We start from the raw sequence: 14,526 nt of genomic DNA, 5'->3' as shown, positions 1-14,526 counted from the left end.
CCTACTTCATCTGGTTTTTTTTTTTTTTTTTTCGTCACCCAGGCTGGAGTGCAGTGCTATGATTTCAGCTCACTGCAACCTCTGCCTCCTGGGTTCAAGTGATTCTCCTGTGTCAACCTCCCAAGTAGCTGGGATTACAGGCGCCCACCACCGTGCCTGGCTAATTTCTGTATTTTTAGTAGAGAGAGCATTTCACCATGTTGGTCAAGCTGGTCTTGAACTCCTGATCTCGTGATCCACCTGCCTTGGCCTCCCAAAGTGCTGGGATTACAGGTGTGAGCCATCGCGGCCGGCCTACTTCATCTCAAATATTTAATTTTAGGTGTTTTCCAACATAGCTTGAATCTTTTTTGCATATTTATTTGCTTTAATAATGTAAATGTGGTCTCACACTGGGTAGAATTATCTTATTTGTTGCTCCTTGTACAAACTTCTCTGATCCCTGCCAGGCGAGGTATCAGAGCCCCGGCAATGGAAAGTGGTTGGCTTGCAGGTGGTAAAAAAGAATTTACAGTATAGATTTGAAAAGGAAAGTTTTATTAGATAGAAGAACACTGCAGAAGAGTGCAGTGGGGCACTTCAGCAAGAGAGGGCTGAGCGTGCTGGTGGATTTTCCTCAGGGGTATTTATGGACCTTAAAGCAGGAGCTTAAGGGTAATTTGGACCACATTAGGTGCTAGAGTTTCAACGTGCATGGATTTCGGAGATGTATAGAACTCGTGGTTACTTATACATTTAGGGGGAAGAAGTCTGGTACCAGATGCCAGCTTTAGATAATAGGGAAGTCTAATTACTTCCTAATTCCTCAGACAAGGAGTTTTGCCTCCAGATGGTCTGCTTGATGGCCACCAGGTGATCTTTGCTCTCCTCCATCATTATTAGCGTCATCATTTTTGAACCAGTCCATATTCTGGCATCAAGACGGAATAAAAATTAACAATCTTCAACCATTTGAAGAGCCTGACTCTATCCTGAATATTAAACAGCACTCTGAGCAGCAACTACATTTACATAGCACAATGGTGACATCTAGTGTCAGCAGGATAAATTTCAGCTAGCTCTGCAATTTACCTGAAATTTAAGCGCAGGGTCTCAGTGCCTCAGGATCCTTACCTCAATTTCCTTCAGGGCCAAGAAAATGTTTCCTTCCAATTTGTAATTTGCCTTTGGATTTTCTTAACAATTGGTCTTTAATTTTGTACACTATTGGGTTTAAAATTAATGTACAATAGACCAGAGATGTTTAGAGTATACAATGTGATGGGTTTTGGCCAGCAGAGAACAAAATAGAAAAAATTTAAAAACCCTTGTTCTCATAGAGTGTACATTCTTAATGGCCAAAATTATGTCACATGGCTGCTCCTAACAGCAGAGGAATCTGGAAGGCAAGTTTTTTTACTTTCTTGCTTCCATAGTAGTAAGAAGATGGAAAGGGGGGTTTTGCGTGAGCCCATCTACAATTCCTGCCACAGTGAGACTGAGAAGCACTCAAATTACGTAAGTGCTTATATACAACAGTTAAGGTTAAAGCACGTTTCAGAAGTATTGACATGCGTGTTCTTTACATCAGCCCTATTTATTACTACTACTACTATTATTATTAACTTAGATTCCTTCTTATTTGATGACATGTAAATAGATTCTCTAGCAGAAGACTTTGATCCACAGAGGACCTCCAGTCAGTGATAGACATTATCTTGTCACCAATAACGTACTCCCTGTGGTTTTCTAGTGTTGCTTAGACCTTTCATTAGTTTGCATACCTTGTTCGCTGTAAAGGTTCTCTGTCTTCTATAAGCTCATCTGGCTCATGACACCCTTCATCTGGCTCATCAAGTTGTTCACAGCCTGTTTGTTTTCCATACTGCCCTTGATGGAAAGAAACAGATGTCTACTAGATAGGATGAGTGGATCCACTCATCTGGTTCAGAATATATCCGTTCTTACTGAATCAATATTATATCACAGTTTATAAAAACGTACTCCAAAATTTCTGGGACTTACCACCAGGCTACGCTTCTGAAGGGAAAGATCCATCAGAGCACTGGTTCTCAAACTTGCCTGCATATTGGGATCACCTAGGAAGTTTTTTTAAAAAAATATAGTGCCTGGGACCCACCCCACAAAACAGTTATTCTCAACTAGGTGATTTGCCCCACTACTAGAAATACATGGATATGTCTTTTGGTCAGTACAACTAGGTAAGTGTGCTACTGGCATCTAGTGGGTAGAGCCCAAGGGTGCAGTTCAACAACCCACAGTGCATAGGAGAGCTCCTATAGCAAAGAATTATCTGTTCCCAAATGTCTATAGTGCCAACGTGGAGAAACCCTGTCCAAAGATACAACTCTCCATATGCATTCGGCCTGGGCATGGGATTTTTGAAACCTCCCCAGGTGATTATACTATGCAGTAAAGCTTGAGAACCACTGCTAGAGACCTGTTCCTAGAGAACATTCAATTATGTGGCTAAATTCCTCTCAACCTCGTGCCATCGAGCTTGAACTGAAAATTTTCCATTTCTTCTTGTTTGATATGGGAGTTGTTTGTTTGGGAGGTGAGGGTGGTTGGAGGAAGGAAGAGCTAGTTGCTTTCATGAGAAAATCTAGGTTTCCCACAACGTGCTAGAATTGGCATCTCTGTAAATAGAAGTCTATCTGTCGTTATTCACCTTGTGAGTTGGCCTCCCTGGCATAGCTCAAGAGGATCATTAACCACAGTGAAACACACACATCCTGGGGCACAGGTCACTCGGAATTACATGTGGGAGAAGCAACTCCTTTGCAAATGAACACTCCCTAATGTTTCACAGAATGACAGCTTCTCCCACTGGGGACCTCCCAGGAAGGGCCACTGCAGTTGTGAAACTCTAGGGGGAACCAGGCATATAGAACACAATGTGAATGATACTCCCCGGCTGCATGACCCTCAGAGTTAATTTTACATTCACCAGAATGCCTAGCCTTTTAAATCAGTCCCATATATATATATATATAGAGAGAGAGAGAGACTCTATTGACCAGGCTGGAGAATGCAGTGGCACCATTACCGCTCACTGCAGCCTTGACCTGCTGGGCTAAAGCAGTCCTCTGTCTCAGCCTTGCAAGTAGCTGTGACTACAGGTGCATACCACCTTACCTGGCTAATTTTTTAATTTTTTTGTAGAGCCAGGGTTTCACCATATTGCCCAGGCTAGTCCCAAACTCCTGGCCTTAAGTGATCCTCCCACCTCAGGCTCCCAAAGTGCTGGAATTACAGGCATGAGCCACCACGCCTGGCCCAGTCCAGGCTACATGAAATATTTAAATATTTTGGCTACATGAAAATACTCCACTAGCCCTCCACATGTACTTTGACATTTATTTATATTATCTCAGATAATGCTAGGAAAATATATGTTACTCTCTATATATGTGTATATATACATACTATATGTATACACATGTGTATTTACAGATAATATTTAAAATTTGAAATGCAAATAGTGTCATATTATACAAGCCAACCTACAACTTGCTTTTTTCACTTAACGCTCTATATTACCCATTTAGCATGTCCAGACATGTAGATATATGTTATTCCCATAACAACTGCAGAATATTACATTGCATGGACTTGATTTTAAGGAATAGTTGCATATTAGATATGAGTGGAATGAACACGGGCATTTCCTGAGCCCCATAACATGACACTTAAAGGATGAAAAGGATGCAGATTCCCAAGGACAAGAGAGTGAGAAAGAGACAAATGCAGATGAGAGATGTTCACAGTTTGGGTGATACCAGGAAGCAAGCCGATTCACCCAGTGGAAAGGCTCAGGGATCGGGCATCAGAGACTTCACAAGGCAGAGGCAAGCCGTGTGACAGATGTATAAGGATCAACTGGACCCGCCGATCTCATTCCCACCTTCAAAGGCCAGAGACCTCTCCTCCCAAACCGTGCAATACAGGAGCTTTATTCTCTGGGGGAAAAACCAGCAGAGGGCCAGATGGAGACAGTGGATTTAAAACAAGGAGATGATTAAAAGTGTGCATGCTGAACAGACAAACATCACAAGGTCTTTCCACTGCCCCAGCCCCATTGTCCCACCTGGCTCTCAAAACGCTATCAAGCAGGCTTATACCCTCTGCAGAGGAGCCTTAGAGGCAGTGAATAACCCTAGATAAACCTACAAAACATCTGCGGTAAAGGTCTATCAGCAAAAAAAAAAAAAAAAAAATGCCATAGTCTCACAATTTCTTCTTTACCACAGAGGACTGGGTGTGATTCTAGGATCCCAAACACAGCCATGCCTATAGGTAGCACAAACATAATAGAAATGACAAGGAAGAAGAGGATTTCTAGAAATAATGATCAAAAGTATCGGGGATATTTAGCACTAAAACTAGTGATCCAAGGGACACACTGATAGGAACTCATGGGGAAACATGGAGGATGTCAGACTGAGATGGGCAGGGATGAGGGCAGAGTAGGAGCAGCACCCAAGATGTCTACTTCTTAATTCCTATCAAGGAGACAAGGGGGAGTCGACAGAGCCACCACGGGACAGAGATCAACAGTGACCAACATGATTCAACAGACACCTGTACCTACTATGCACCAGATTCCATGTTAGGGAGCACGTAGGGATTATAGGAGTAGGATGCTATCCAGTGATCTAGCAATGTACCTGGGGAGATTGCCACTCACAGTGTTCCCTGCTTTCCTAGAGTCTGGAGACTCTCCTTTCTTACTTTCACAACTCTTTGGCCAGCCACAAATCCATTTGCCCACATGCTTCCTGGTTCCTTCACTTTCCTCCAGCCTGACATAGAAGTGTCTTTCCCAGTGAACTCTCACTAAAGAATATCTGCAAGGATAGAAGGTCCCTTCTGGCTGTTATGACAAACCAACAAACCAGTATGGGAAACATTCACTGTATGCAAGGGACTCACTTTGGCATTCAAATTTCATTGTACAGGATAAAGAAAATGTGGTTCATCTATACCATGGAATACTACACAGCCATAAAAAGGAATGAGATCATGTCTTTTGCAGCAACATGGATAGAGCTGGAGGCCATTATCCTAAGCAGATTAACACAGGAACAGAAAACCAAATGCCGCATGTTCTCACTTATAAGCCATGGTCTGCAACCTTTTTTTGCTTTCATACCAATTAAAACAGTTTTATTAAAAATTTAGTTTAGGTAGTCATGGCCATCAAACACATGAAAAGACGCTCAATGTCATTAGTCATTAGGGAAATGCAAATCAAAATCAAAACAGAGGCTGGGCGCGGTGACTCACGCCTGTAATCCCAGCACTTTGGGAGGCCAAGGTGGGTGGCTTCCCTGAGGTCAGGAGTTCGAGACCAGTCTAGACAACATGATGAAACCCCATCTCTGCTAAAAATAGAAGAAAAATAAAATAGCTGGGCGTGGTGGTGGACACCTGTAATCCCAGCTGCCCAGAGGCTGAGGCAAGGGAATCGCTTGAACCGGGGAGTGGAGTTTACAGTGAGCCAAGATCGCACCACTGCACTCCAGCCTGGCAACAGAGCAAGTCTCTGTCTCAGAAAAAAAAAAAAAAGAGCAAAATACTATTTCACACCCACTAGGTCAGCCATAATTAAAATGGAAAATAACAAGAGTTGTGGAGAATGTGGGGAAATTGGAACCCTTGTGCATCACTGGTGGAAACGTAAAACAGTGCAATCACTGTGGGAAAGTTTGGTGGTTCCTCAAAAAGTTAAGCATAAAATTACCAGCAATTCCACTGCTAAGTATATAGTAGTCCCCCCTTATCCTCAGGGGACAGGTTCTAAGACCCGCAGTGAATACGTGGAATCGTGCATAGTACCAAATCGTGCATAGTACACCATGTTTTTTTCCTATACATACATACCTATGATAAGGTTTAATTATAAATTAGGCACAGTAAGAGATTAACAACAATGATAAAATAGAACAATAACAATATGCCAGCATCACTACTCTTGCATTTTGGGGCCATTAAATAAGGGTTACTTTAATACAAGCTCTGCAATGTGATGAAGTCGATCTGATATCTAAAACAGCTACCAAGTAACTTACAGATGGGTAGCATCAACAGTGTGGATACGCTGAACAAAGATGTGACTCATGGCCCAGGCAGGACAGAGTGGGACAGGGAGGGGTTGCATCACACCACTCAGAGTGACATGCAATTGAAAACCTAGAAATTGTTTACTTCTGAAATTTTCTGTTTAATATTTTCAGGCCATGGATGACCAAGAATAACTGAAATAGCAGAAAGGGGGAATACTCTGTACCCAAAAGAACTGAAAACAGGTACTCAAACAAACACCTTGTAGAGGAATGTTTGTTGCAGCAGCACCAGTCTCAATAGTGAAAAGATGGAAACAGCCCAAATGTCCATCAACTGATGAGCAAATACAATGCGGTGTATTCATACAATTGAATATTATTCAGTCATAAGAAGGAATGAAGTACTGAAACATGCTAAGCAAAAGAAGCCAGACAGAAAGGGCCACATGCTGCATGATTTCACCTATACAAAATGTTCAGAACAAATAAATCTATAAAGACAGAAAACAAACAAGCAGTTGCGGGTTGCAGGGGGTGTGACAGAATGGAGAGTAACTGCTTCAGGGGTACAGAGTTTCCTTTTGAGGTGATGAAAATGTCTCAGAAATAAGAGATCATGGTTGTACAACATTGTGGATGTACTGTCACTGAATTGTAATCTTTGAAATAGTTAATGGTTAATTTTATGTTATATGAATTTTAGTCAATTTTAAAAATCCATAAAAGAAAATAAACCCAGATCCCCCATGTGTTTTTAGCTAATATTTAATATTTTCAAACATAAGTATAAATAGTTGCAAAGGATTTAATTTAAAATAAAACTGTTGCATCATTCTTTTAAATATAGCCACACAATCTTAATGCACTATTAATTTCAGACTTGATTGCCTATTTTAAAAAGTATATGAACAATCTTTTCTTTAACTGTCATTTTATATCATTTCTTTTCCTCGTTGAAATTATGTTTCCATTACACCACTCCACAAACTTTCAACCTTGTATAATTTTTTAGGTTTGAAAGTCTTCTCCCAATTATCTTATCATATATAAAATATCCATATAATTTAAATTAGAAATCTTTAAAAACTCTACTGACACCAGAGTCTTCAAATAGTGGAAACTTATTCTCAATTGATTATTATTGGTATTAGATAAATAACATAAATAATTATTAAACACAAAAATAAAAAATTTGTTAAAATACAGATGTTTTAATGGGTTGGGTGGGGCTTTTTTCTGTTTGTTTACACATTTGTGGATAAATATTACGCTAGAATGAGAGTTCATCATAAACTATTTTTAAATTTTGTTTCTAGAAATATAAGCAATGTCTACACAAACAAGAAGATGGAAATGGAGAGTTTTGAGATATCAGTGTCAGTCACTCAATCCTTTTGAGTTTTATGTCCCAAATCACACAGTTGTTAATCATTAAAAAAATTATCTCTTTTTTTAAGACAGAGTCTCTCCTTCTGTCACCCAGGCTGGAGTGCCGTGGTGCTCACTGTAACCTCGAACTCCTGGGCTCAAGCAATTCTCCCATCTCAGCCTCCCAAGTAGCTGGGACTACAGGCACACACCACCACACCTGGCTAATTTTTAAAAGTTTTTTTGTAGAAACAGGGGTCTCACCCAGGTTGGTCTCCAACTCCTAGCCTCAAGTGACTTTCACCTCCACCTACCAAAGCACTGGGATTACGGGCCTGAGCCACCACACCCCTCCTCAAAAATGTATCTTTAGTGATCTATCAGCTCATGGCTAGATTAGGTATTCTTTCAATGCATTAATTTGTTTTTTAGGCTTGTTTTTATTTATTCTTTAATTTTTATATTGACAAGCTCAAGTCTACACAAATATGGAAGAATAAAAAGAATCCCTATGTGCCCATCACCAGAGTCAACAATGTTATCATCAACCCATGGCCAATCTTGTTTCATCTCTACCTTTCCCATCTCCTCTCCACCACACGCCACTTCATCACTGCTGAACTGTTTTGAAGCAAATCCCAGGTTACACACCTTTACTTCATCTGTAAATACTTTATGTATCTCTTAAAAATAAGGATGTTTTGAAAACATAACTATAAACCAGTACACCTAAGAAATGCAAGTCATTCAATATCCATCCAACGTGCAAATTTCCCCTAATTGTCTCACACATATTTTTGTTTTGGTTTGGTTTAGATTTTAGTGTTGGTTTTTCTTCTCTTTCTTTTCTTTTTTAGTGTTGGTTTTTTAACTCAAGACCCTAACAGGGCCCACAAATTGCATTTGGCTGATATTTCTCTTAAGTCTCTTTGCATCTCCTTGGCTTACTGTTTAACATGCTCTTCTGGCCCCTGAATTTCCTGAAAATTGATCTTTAGATCTCAAGGCTTGGTCAGATTCAGATTTTATACTTTGGTAAGAATCCTTCCCAGGTGGTGTGTGCAGTGGGTTCAGTGTTATTAGCTTTTCATCTAATGGTTTCAGCAGCTATCAATGATATGACCTGGATCCATCATTATGAAATAGAGATCCTCCTTCAATTTTCATGAAAGTCAGTAAATGGAAACCTGCAAAAGAATTTGTTCCCTAGTTGTTAGAGTCACCACTTTCTTAATTTTTAGAAACTAGTATACTCAACTTCAGAAATTATCATTATTATATTATTAATTTTGAGAATTATTTTATTAATTAGACTTACTAATTATTAATTTTGAGACAGGAAATTATAGTTAATTATACCAGTTATTCTTTTTTTTTTTTTGAGACAAGGTCTTGTGTATCACCCAGGCTGTAGCGCAGGGCAGTGGCGTAATCACAGCTCACTGTAGCCTTGAACTCCTGAGCTCAAGTGATTCTCCTGCCTCAGCCTCCCAAGTAGCCAGGACTACAGGCATGCACCAACATGCCCCATTAAATTGTTTTATTTTTATTTTTGTAGAGATGGGGGTCTTACTATGTTGTCCATGCTCGCCTTGAGCTCCTAGCCTCAAGCAATCTTCCCACCTCAGTCTCCCAAAGCACTAAGATTACAGTGCATCAGCCTGCTATTATTCTTTCACTTAAGATAGACCTTGTTTAACCTGATAATCCTCAAAAAATCTTGGAAAATCAAAATATTTATATCAAACCACTATCACCAATTTAATATTTTTTCAATGAAAATATTTTTATCTCATCCCATGTTTTAAATACATTCTTGTTAAAAAGCCTTGGAAATCTATTTCATTTCACCTATGAAAAATACCCAGCATATAACCTAATTGGACACTCTGATCCTCATTTTCAAACCAATAAAAATAATCAGAGTTAATTTCTCTCTGAATTTTTTTTTTTTTTTTTTTTTTTTTTTTTTGAGATGGAGTTTCACTCTAGTTGCCCAGGCTGGAGTGCAATGGCATGATATCAGCTCGCCACAACCTCGCGTCCTCCTGCCTCAGCCTCCTGAGTAGCTGGGATTACAGGCATGCGCCACCACGCCCGGCTAATTTTGTAGCTTTAGTAGAAATGGGTTTTCTCCATGTTGGTCAGGCTGGTCGCGAACTCCCGACCTCAGGTGATCCGCCCACCTTGGCCTCCCAAAGTGCTGGGATTACAGGCGTGAGCCACTGCGCCCAGCACTGACTTTTAAAATTCAAATAAATGTGTGTCTTAGTCTGTTTGTGTTGCTCTAAAGGAATACCTGAGGCCAGGTAATTGACAAAGAAAAGAGGTTTGTTTGGCTCACAGTTCTGCAGGCTGGACAAGAAGCAGGATGCCAGCATCTGCATCTGGTGAGGGCTTCAGGTTGCTTCCAGTCATGGCAGAAAGCAAAAGAAAGCTGGCATGCACAGAGATCACATGACAAGAAAGGAAGCAAGAGAAAAGAGAGGGAAATACCAGACTCTTTTTAACAACCAGCTCTTGCAGAAATCCAGAGGTTGAGAACTCACTCGTTTCTCTGAGGATGGCACCAAGCTATTCATGAAAGATCTGCCCTCAAGACCCAAACACCTCTTATTAGATCCCACCTCCAACACTGGGGATCAAATTTCAACATGAGATTTGGAGGGAAAACGAACTATAGCAAAGTGTTAATAGGCATTATTGAGGAATACTATTAAAATTACTGAGAAATAAATTATGGAACACATCTTGTAAGATACATTACTAAAAGAAGAGCTTAGCCAGATGAGCTGACGTGCACCTCTAGTCCCAGCTACTTGGGGGGCTGAGGTGGGAGGATCACTGGAGCTCAGAAGGTCAAGGCTGCAGTAAGCTGAAATCACGCCACTGCACTCTAGCCTGAACAACAGAGTGAGACCTTGTCTCAAAAAAATAAAAATAAAAAATAAAAGTAGGAGGAATTTAAACTAAAAAAAATTCTAAGCCCCCTGTATTAGGCCATTCTTGTGTTGCTATAAAGGAATGCCTAAGACTGGGTAATTTATAAATAATAACAGGTTTAATTAGCTCACAGTGCTGCAGGCTGTACAGGAAGCATGGTGCTGGCATCTGCTCAACTTGTGGTGAGGCCTCAGGAAGCTTATGATCATGGTGAAAGGTGAAGCAGGAGCAGGTATATCACATGGTGAGACTGGAAGCAAGAGAGAGAGGGGAGGTGCCACACTCTTAAACAACCAGATCTCATGAGAACTCACTCACTATGGAAAGGACAGCACCAAACCACTCATGAGGGATCAGCCCCTATGACCCGAACACCTCCCCCAGGCCCCACCTTCAACATTAGGAATCACATTTTGACATGAGATTTGGAGGGGACAAACATCCAAACTATATCACTCCCCAACCACTGAACAGACCCTCTCTTGTCCAAGGGGACCCCAGAGAAATCTTAAAAACTGAGTTCCCTGCCATGATGGGACAAGAGGTCAGACATGCCCCATTATATCCCCTCCCTTTTGTAGTTTATTCACAACTGACCAGCATTAATATTAAGATCGAGATCATAAGACTGACTGATTAGTGCTGGGATTACAGGTGTGAGCCACTGCATCCAGCAAGAGCTACATTATTTTAATCTTTCCTGTATTAACTGAAAAATCATAAGATCTCCAAATTTGGAAAGGAGACTTTATTTCTTATAAAGGGTCACAGCCTACATCCTAACAGGCTGGGGAATGTAGCCTTTGTCAAAGCCCAGAAGCAGGCATTTTGAGGGAGGGAGGGGTAAGGCAGGAATTTGAGCTGAGTGGGTTGGCCAATTACATATATTCAACAGGTTACTGGAGGAACTATGGATATTCATGAAGGTGATCCTAATGCATGCATACTGAACAAACATGCATGTAACTTATGACCCATGTTCACCTTGGGGTGGAGACTTAACATTTAAATTTATCACAGTTACATAAAAAGGTGAAGCTGGGACATAAAGGCCCTCAAGTGCACAACCTCTGTAAACCAGCCAGAACCAGTCCATGGTCTGTGATCTCTTAGCTGGAGAAAGTTACTAAAATCAGCCTCTTGTCCAATCAAAGCTGTAGTTATGGCTTGTGGAATAGGTGGACTCAGTAAGTTGGTGCCTGGTGGTAGATGAGCTGCAGATTACTTTAACATTGCTTATCTTGAGGCCAGTGCTTGTTTAACTGCCAGAGAAAAAGAAAAACCTTGTGTCAGTTAGAACATAGTTGATTTTTTAAGTGTAGGAGTGCATAACTTAACCCTTGCCTGGCACAGCATTAGGTCCTGTTTATAATCTGGTATCTTATTGCCACAAAGAGTGAGTTTCTTAATCCTGAGTTCTAGTTTGATTGCACTGTGGTCTGAGAGACAGTTTGTTATAATTTCCATTCTTTTACATTTGCTGAGGAGTGCTTTACTTCCAACTATGTGGTCAATTTTAGAATAAGTGTGATGTGGTGCTGAGAAGAATGTATATTCTGTTGATTTGGGGTGGAGAGTTCTATTAGGTCCACTTGGTGCAGAGCTGAGTTCAATTCCTGGATATCCTTGTTAACTTTCTGTCTCATTGATCTGTCTAATGTTGACAGTGGGATGTTAGAGTCTCCCATTATTACTGTACAGGAGTCTAAGTCTCTTTGTAGGTCTCTAAGGACTTGCTTTATGAATCTGGGTGCTCCTGTGTTAGGTGCATATATATTTAGGATAATTAGCTCTTCTTGTTGAATTGATCCCTTTACCATTATGTAATGGCCTTCTTTGTCTCTTTTGACCTTTGTTGGTTTAAAGTCTGTTTTATCAGAGACTAGGATTGCAACCCCTGCTTTTTTTTGTTTTCCATTTGCTTGGTAGATCTTCCTCCATCCCTTTATTTTGAGCCTATGTGTGTCTCTGCACGTGAGATGGGTCTCCTGAATACAGCACACTGATGGGTCCTGACTCTATCCAATTTGCCAGTCTGAGTCTTTTAATTGGAGCATTTAGCCCATTTACATTTAAGTTTAATATTGTGAATTTGATCCTGTCAGTATGAAGTCAGCTGGTTACTTTGCTCATTAGTTTCTTCCTAGCATTGATGGTCTTTACAATTTGGCATGTTTTTGCAGTGGCTGGTACCAGTTGTTCCTTTCCATGTTTACTGCTTCCTTCAGGAGCTCTTGTAAGGCAGGCCTGGTGGTGACAAAAATCTTTCAGCATTTTCTTGTCTGTAAAGGATTTTATTTCTCCTTCACTTATGAATCTTAGTTTGGCTGGATATGAAATTCTGTGTTGAAAATTCTTTTCTTTAAGAATGTTGAATATTGGCCCCCACTCTCTTCTGGCTTGTAGAGTTTCTGCTGAGAGATCCACTGTTAGTCTGATGGGCTTCCCTTTGTGGGTAACCTGACCTTTCTCTCTGGCTACCCTTAATATTTTTTCCTTCATTTCAACTTTGGTGAATCTGACAATTATGTGTCTTGGAGTTGCTCTTCTCAAGGAGTATCTTTGTGGTGTATTTCCTGAATTTGAATGTTGGGCTGCCTTGCTAGGTTGGGGAAGTTCTCCTGAATAATATCCTGAAGAGTATTTTCCAGCTTGGTTCCATTCTCCCCGTCACTTTCAGGTACACCAATCAAACACAGATTTGGTCTTTTCACATAGTCCCATATTTCTTGGAAGCTTTGTTTGTTTCTTTTTACTATTTTTTCTCTAAACTTTTCTTCTCACTTCATTTCATTCAGTTGATCTTCAGTCACTGATACTCTTTCTTCCACTTGATCAAATCAGCTACTGAAGCTTGTACATGAGTCACGTAGTTCTCATGCCATGGTTTTCAGCTCCATCAGGTCATTTAAGGCCTTCTCTATGCTGTTTATTCTAGTTAGCCATTCGTCTAATCTTTTTTCAAGGTTTTTAGCTTCTTTGTGGTGGGTCCAAACATCCTCCTTTAGCTCGGAGAAGTTTGTTATTACTGATTGTCTGAAGCCTTCTCTCAACTCGTCAAAGTCATTTTCCATCCAGCTTTGTTCTGTTGCTGGCAAGAAGCTGCGTTCCTTTGGAGGAGAAAAGGCGCTCTGATTTTTAGAATTTTCAGCTTTTCTGCTCTGGTTTCTTCCCATCTTTGTGGTTTTATCTACCTTTGGTCTTTGATCATGGTGACATACAGATGGGGTTTTGGTGTGGATGTCCTTTCTGTTTGTTAGTTTCCCTTCTAACAGTCAGGACCCTCAGCTGCAGGTATGTTGGAGTTTGCTGGAGGTCCATTCCAGACCCTGTTTGCCTGGGTATCACCAGTGGAGGGAGGCTGCAGAACAGCAAATATTGCAGAACAGCAAATGTTGCTGCCTGATCCTTCCTCTGGAAGCTTCATCTCAGAGAGGCATCCAGCTGTATGTTAGTCGGCCCCTACTGGGAGGTGTCTCCCAGTTAGGCTACTCAGGGGTCAGGGACCCACTTGAGGAGGCAGTCTGTCCATTTCAGATCTCAAACTCTATGCTGGGAGAACCACTACTCTCTTCAAAGCTGTCAGACAAGGACATTTAAGTCTGCAGAAGTTTCTGCTGCCTTTTGTTCAGCTATGCCCTGCCCCTAGAGGTGGAGTCTACAGAGGCAGGCAGGCCTCCTTGAGCTGCAGTGAGCTCCCCCAGTTCGAGCTTCCCAACCACTTTGTTTACCTACTCAAGCCTCAGCAATGGTGGACACCCCTCCCCCAGCCTCGCTGCCGCCTTGCAGTTTGATCTCAGACTGCTATGCTAGCAATGAGCAAGGCTCCGTGGGCATGGGACCCTCTGAGCCAGGCATGGGATATAATCTCCTGGTATGCCATTTGCTAAGATCGTTGGAAAAGTGCAGTATTAGGGTGGGAGTGTCCTGATTTTCCAGGTACCGTCTGTCATGGCTTCCCTTGGCTAGGAAAGGGAATTCCCCAACCCCTTGCACTTCTGGGGTGAAGAGATGCCCTGCCCTGCTTCGGATTACACTCTGTGGGCTGCACCCACTGTCTGACTAGCCCCAGTGAGCTGAACCCAGTACCTAAGTTGGAAATGCAGAAATCACCTATCTTCTGCATTGCTCAAGCTGGGAGCTGTAG

General features: G+C 41.3%; 1 protein-coding gene across 4 annotated transcripts in view; it reads right to left on the bottom strand.

Moving 5' to 3' along the window:
• Window positions 1-14,526, bottom strand: part of ZNF19 (zinc finger protein 19) — an 83,142-nt gene that overhangs the window by 23,045 nt on the left and 45,571 nt on the right. Inside the window, exon 2 of one of the 4 annotated variants that reach the window (XM_073015547.1) lies at window positions 10,511-10,629. The exons of 2 other annotated variants lie outside the window; for them this stretch is intronic. The gene's annotated coding sequence lies outside the window, so the exon portion shown is untranslated. Of the gene's footprint in view, window positions 1-1,763; window positions 1,839-10,510; window positions 10,630-14,526 lie in introns of those variants that run through there. One more of the 4 variants, XM_073015548.1, reaches the window with a different exon arrangement.

The sequence above is a fragment of the Chlorocebus sabaeus genome, chromosome 5 (assembly GCF_047675955.1).
Source record: "Chlorocebus sabaeus isolate Y175 chromosome 5, mChlSab1.0.hap1, whole genome shotgun sequence".
NCBI lineage: Eukaryota > Metazoa > Chordata > Mammalia > Primates > Cercopithecidae > Chlorocebus > Chlorocebus sabaeus.
The sequence above is the reverse complement of the archived record's forward strand: the minus strand, read 5'-3'. Positions and strand labels throughout refer to the sequence as shown.